We start from the raw sequence: 7,039 nt of genomic DNA, 5'->3' as shown, positions 1-7,039 counted from the left end.
CTCATTAATTGTACATTGTACAGTTTTATTGTAAAATCAATATTTATTTTATATTAATTCTTTATTTAAGAAAATAATTTAAAGAAATATGCATTTGTAACGTTTATTTAACATTTATTTAATATTAATTTAACATTTATTTTACATTAATTATTTGGGATAACGATTTAAAATAAAACAATAAGTAAATCTTTTATTTCATATAAAATGGGGTTAAATATATTTCATATTGATTACTTAATTTGGAAATGAATAAATGTACGCATTCGAGACTACTCCAAACATGGATACAAGACGAATATTATTCAAAGATTCTACAAAGCGTAACAAACTTCACAATGTGAAATAAACTTTCAACTTTTATTACTCATTACAGTAAAATATAATATTAATCAATTTTGAATGCGAAAACTGATTTATTCCTCGCGTCATTTTTCATCTCTGAATCAAATTGCGGTCTACCTTTGTTTTAAGAAACTTTCTCGCCAGACCACATGACGTTCTGCATAGAAAAATTCTGATTGTTAAAAATAAAACCAGAGTTACAAGATAAGTTTCGCGATATAAATTGCGAAATCTAGAACGGAATGATATTTATACGTGAAAGCCAAGCGAGTTGTATGTTACGGCTGATGACGGAATCGACGATGAAACGATGGTAGAACTACTACTATACTTGTTTCGATTCACATCATCGCGATCCTATCGAAAACACGACATATGGTGTTTTAACGAAGCGTACATAATCGTGATACGAGAGAGATTTTTCTACATGAGCGAGTCAATTTTAATCAGCGATAAACCAATGACCGATACAAAATCAGTTGCTCAGGAGAAACCTTGTTATTCGATCGATCGTTTATATGATATTTCTTATCGCGGGATGCTCGTATGCATTTATCATCTTCCATCGATCTCGAATTTATTTTCGCAAAATCTGCGCTTGTAACGCCTTGAGTCTGTATGCGTTTTATTTTTCATGCAAGCATAAACGTGTTGCAATCGATGACTTAATTAATTTAATAAATAGAAATATTAATAAGCAAAATAAAAAGCATCGCCAAGCGATAGCACAATATGTATGTTGGATGAAGTTTTTGCGATAACATAGACATTCAAAGGCAGTGGTATCTCTTCTTTTTCTCATTGAAAATAGATTGAATAATGGCACATAACATAGATGCAACGTGTGTCCCAGATAATTTAGAGATATCGTCCCGCTGAAAACACGTGCAGCAAATTCGTACTCCCAAGAAGTTTCCGTGGTGTAGTGGTTATCACATCCGCCTAACACGCGGAAGGTCCCCGGTTCGATCCCGGGCGGAAACATTTTTTTTCGTCATCGAAAATTCAATCGTAAATTTATAAACAAAAATCTGACTCATTTTTATAGAATGCTGTCCGGCGAGCATTACAAGATACAGAAAAAAAAAATATTGTTATCAGATGCGTTACAATGAAGAGGTTCAAAGAATTCAAAGTTATTTCCTGGATTGAAAAGTAAACAACAGTGATATTTTTCAGAGTTATGTCGTATATTTAAGATTACGTTTACATGGTTTTTTTTACGTAAAATAATATTTGATGTTTACACGAACCTTTTTCATGTAGACAATACAAACAGGTAAAATGTGTAAACTATCAAAAATTAAATAATGCAGAGCACAATACAGAAAAAAGTAATTAAGTTTTAAAATTGTTAATCTGGTTTCAATGTATTAATAATAAAAATATATAGCATTAAACATATAATATTAAAAATAAAAAAATTAAAGAATATGATTCAACTTTCAATATATTATAAATTTATCAAGTTTAATTTTTCTATGATCCATAGGTTATAATTTACAATATTTACTCAATGACATTTTATAATAAAAAACATTAAAATGTCTTATGTCAATTTCTATTAACACTTTGCGGTCGACGTATATACAAACACATTATTAACATTTTTTTTATTGAAAACTTAATAATTTATTAAAAGTTGTGTGCCAAGTTTACAAAGGTGAATTATATTTTACGTGTAATCTTTGTGAACAATAATCTATAGATCATGGAAAAGTTAGAAATAGTGAGAATTATTTTCCGTTTTTTTTTTTCACTTTTAATATTACACATTTTTATTTTATTAATACTAAAATCAGATATATTAACAATTTTATAACTTAATTACTTTTTTCTGTATTTCATTATACAATTTAGAATAATTTACATTGCGTATTGTATTGTCTACATGAAAAAGATTTATGTAAACATAAAAAATACGTAAATATATATCCATGTAGATGTAATTTTGAAATGTACGATAACCTTGTATTTTATTATTCACCTTCTTTTGTGTGTGTTATGCCTTAAAATAGTAATCCATCAGTAATCGAAAAGAAAATTTTCATGTTGAACATCTTAAAGGTGAAATGTGTAATTAAATATCAAACCATGACGTATTTTTTGAATCTTATCTCAATACACAGAGATTAAGTGTTAACTTGATCTATTTATAATTCATATAATCCTATCAAAAAAAAGAGAAAGAAAGAGGCAAGAAAATGAAAAATATATTTTTTAAAAATCGTTAATACTGGCACAGATCTCATAAAGCAACATCTTCTTATTGTAATCCTCTTATTATAATGTCTAATATTTTATAAAATTTTGTTCGTAAAGTTAAGGCGACGAAATAGACAGTTTGTTAGTTATCTTAAGTTTCACAGCCCGATTTATCATTTACAGAAATAAAAAATTATTTGAAAATATACAGCTGGCGGAATTTTGCTTTAAAATTATTATAAAGTATAAAATTTTAGTAGAATTAATGAGAATTGTTGTTAGAAATATCGTAAATTATAATCAATAATTTTTCTTCAAGTTTTGGCCTCAGAAAATAAAAAATTCAAAGTTATAAGTATGCAACCGTCGTAATTAACTCTGTTTAAAAATAATGATAAAATAAACATCACAATTCACGATTAAGATAATATCATGTGTTACAAAAATAGAGTGTAACAATATATCATAGGATTGATAAATTTACATTAATATACAATTTCTATTAATATTCATTTATTAATATCAATGTCATCGTTAATTATTAAATTTTATATTTTTCTTTTGATGCAACAATGACATAATACGGACTAACGTTTGCGTCATGAAATTGCATTGTGCAACTGCGTTTTTCATTGTTTTACTTATTGCGATTCTGCTAGCTTTGTAATCTTAAAAGCTTCGTATAAAAAGATAAATCAATTAGATCGCATGCAACAGGAAAATGATACGCTCGTATCTCTTTAAACTTATCATTCAATGATACGTGCGTGACTAATCTATTATAAAACAAGTTATTTCTGACTTCATCATCAGTTCGCCAGATAACGCGCATGTCTAAGTATGAAGACATTCGAAAGACATCTTAAAACGTTTTAAAGATATCTTAAAAACTAATTTAAGATATCTTTTAATCGTTTTTAAGTCATCATAATGTTGTCTATATCGATATCAACTGGAGCAGAAGATACCTACAAATCGATCGATTTTTAATTTGTCACAATAATAAATTTTTATAATTACAGCAAAATATGTATCATATTGCATTATTTACTTATACAAAAAAATAGTGAAGAAATTTATTGAAAAATTTTCGATTTATGTACTTATCATACGTCGACAATGTAATTTAATGTTATCGACGCTAGGTAACTTTCATTATCTTTAGACAGACCATTTCATTTCGCTATTGGCCCACAGATAGCAGCTTCTTTATCGTAGACATACAAAAAGTATCTCATTGGTATGAAATATAGGTTTACTTCTATTGACTATATAATATTATATTTTTCTTAATAAAAAAATATCTCATGTTAATTAAATGATTAGAAAGCTTCTCATATATTTTCAATAAAAAAGAGGACTCATATTGAGGTTTACGTTAATGAAATATTTTAGTGTCCAAATATTTTATTAAAATCACGATTATTAAACTCAGTTAAATATAGCTTAACATAGTACTATCAAATTATTATTTTAAAAATGATAATATTTTATTACCAAATTTTAACTTCGTAATTTTTTAATACTTTGTTTACACATACGAGAATATTGTAACTATTTTTATTTATTTATACATTATATATAAGATAAAACTATACATATAAATTAAATGTTTTTCTAAGAAATAAATAAAAATTTTTTTCTTTCTTAATATAAAATGTTTAAAAAAGATATCGGAAACATAAATAGAGATATACCCAAAAATAGTATGTTTATTGAATTATTTAAGATGGAAATTTAAACATGAAATTGTTTAATGTTCACGACTATTTGATAAATATCAAATCATTCAAAAAGTGTTCGGAATGTTACAAATGTTCAGGAAATGTTTTATTACAAATGTTGTATATTTTCAGGATGTTGCAAACGTTTGAAGAGTGTTTTGTAAAACATTTGCAACATTTTGAAAATGTAGAACACTTTTCGAATATCTATCAAACATTCGTGAACATCTCATAAACAATTTCATGTTTAAATTTCCATCTCATAAACACTTCAATAAATGCTTCAAAATTCCAATTTAAACATCTGCTCAACACTTAGCAAATATTTTGTAAACATACTATTTTCGCCAGAGTAGAGAGAGAGAGAGAGAGAGAGAGAGAGAGAGAGAGAGAGAGAGAGAATGTGTGTGTGTGTGTGTGTAAGAAAAAGGGAAATAAATTGTTTCAATAAAATACATTTTCATGGCAGGCTATTTACATATATTCCATTATGAACTGTATACTTCTCATTTTTCTTCACTGAAATGAACGAATCAACCCCGGAAATTCGAAGATCCTTCTCCAAAATGAATTTCCCGAGTATCCTGGGATCATGAGGGATACTCGTTTAGTTGTATGAGTCTTCATCGCGATTTTCAGCCATCGTGGATGTTCGTAGACGACATCTGCTAGCGCGAGTACGATAAATCAAGGAACTTAACGCGGCCGCGTTATTAGCTTTATTTTGCGAAGCCACGGCGACACGTGTTTTGGCATGCACGTGTGTATCTGCAAACTCATCGCGCGCACGCCCATGGCTCGCTTTCCCCCGTCGTCGTTCGTTACATAAATTTATTCGGGCCCTTCGCAATCGCTGTCGAGACGTTGTCGCGGTATCGGACCAGCGATACCTTCGGCATCGCCGGTGTGGGTGAGAATGTCCCGTTTCGCGCCAATAGAAAAGGAAAACATAGTCTCTTTGCACCGAGAAGCACGCTCATATTTTCCTAACATTATTCCGGAATTTGAGCTCCGGAATTTGATTCTCTTATGATCGGTACGACGATTCCGTATTCGCGACTAACGTCGTTGAGTCGTATAAATATCTTTTGCAAACGTACTTTATTTGTTTTTCAACTCATCGTAAACATATTATGTACATACATTAAAAATTAATTTTAATCTAACACAATTAAAAAGTCGACAGAATCGATGTATTGAAAAATATGACTACTTACTCCTCAGTGACACAAGTCGACATAAATATCGTTCTATCGTTTTTGATATTCAATGAGTAATAAAGATAGATTGACGCTTGTGTCATTAAATGGAAAGCGTCCTATAAAGAGGGAATTGTTAAATTCCCATTTTCAAAGATTAAAAATTTAACTCCCCAGATTTTTCATTCAAATTCCTTAATTGATTTATACCGATGAAAGCAATTAGAAGATTAATTTTCTTAAAGCACTTTCTACTATTTGGAACAGAAATTATCAGTAAACTTATTACTGATAACAAAAAAAGGTCCTCCCCTTGCATAAATTTGTCCAAAGATTTTTCAAATTTAGAATACCAAAAAAATTACATCACATCCTCAGATATCTAGGTAACGTGGATATTTGAAGAAGCATCTTCCTCCTACACTGAAAAGAAATGCTGTAATATGAATTAAAACGTAGTTTGATTCAATTAAACATCGAATCACGGGCTGTCACAAAAAATAAGCAGTTGATTCAACTAAATTTTACCCATTCATCCATATTATTTTTTACTTTTAATCTACTCTGTTTCATTAATATTGTTGAATTAACATCTCCAATTAGACTGATGCTGTTGGTCCAGTTCATGTTTTTCTCAGTGCAACTATTCGAAACACCGTATATCTCGCAAAGCTGTTGCAAAAGGTGACATAACAAACGCAAAGTGACATAATAAAAAAAAAACTTGTTTCAAAATTAATTTGCAGAAAGGATCTTAAATTTGTCAACCAAGTTCGATTACAGGCGAATGACCCCGTTGCTCTGCGATCTTCCGTGAAGATCGCGGGAACGTACGGATCTCGTTTAGCTCGGTGCGAATACATATATGCGTGCGCGTTGCACGCGCGCGGGTGTTGGCCCACGCACGTGCGCCACGACGCGTGGGCCCACGCGTTTTCTTAATACGTGACGCGTCAGCTGCGTAAAGAGCCGTAGGCTAGATGTATATATGGGATAGATGTATACACCCCCGTAGCCTTTGTCCGGCACGATAATTGTCCACGCGCTCGGCCGGCCATCGGCATGATATTGGTGTCGGATTCTGCCACACCTTCGGCCATTGTAAATCAATCGGCGGGCAGCGAGCCCCACCCGACGGCGATCGGCCGGCGTGTGCGCTAGTGCCGATTCGTGCGTGTCCATGTCTTACGCGTGTGGAATTGCATTGCGTAGCGTCGCGTCGCGTTGCGCCGCGCTCGGTTTCACACGGAGAGATAGACAGATGGAGAGAGAGAGAGAGAGAGAGAGAGAGAGAGAGAAACATTACGCACAGATCTCCTCCTCGTCTCAGACAGGCGACCGCCTTTGTGTTAACGTCTGTAATACACTGGGTCGCTTTAACATCAAGCAGGCAAGCGAGAAGATTTTGCAGCAACGTATCATTTTACACCATGCACCGGCACGAACATAAATATCTCAGACGTGGCTAAAGTAATTCGCGCGCTACGCGGATGTAAACGTTAAACGCAGTTTCCGGTCCGGCAATCCCGATGGTAATCCCAACGAGAACGCCTCCGCTCGCTCGGT

General features: G+C 32.0%; 1 protein-coding gene and 1 non-coding gene across 2 annotated transcripts in view; both read left to right on the top strand.

Moving 5' to 3' along the window:
- LOC120359204 overlaps positions 1-7,039 on the top strand; it is a 37,492-nt gene that overhangs the window by 17,975 nt on the left and 12,478 nt on the right. The window lies entirely within an intron of this gene.
- Positions 1,257-1,329, top strand: Trnav-aac. The gene has a single exon. It is a non-coding gene; the product is annotated as a tRNA-Val (tRNA).

This window comes from Solenopsis invicta, chromosome 12 (genome assembly GCF_016802725.1).
Source record: "Solenopsis invicta isolate M01_SB chromosome 12, UNIL_Sinv_3.0, whole genome shotgun sequence".
Taxonomy (NCBI): Eukaryota; Metazoa; Arthropoda; class Insecta; order Hymenoptera; family Formicidae; genus Solenopsis; species Solenopsis invicta.
The sequence above is the reverse complement of the archived record's forward strand: the minus strand, read 5'-3'. Positions and strand labels throughout refer to the sequence as shown.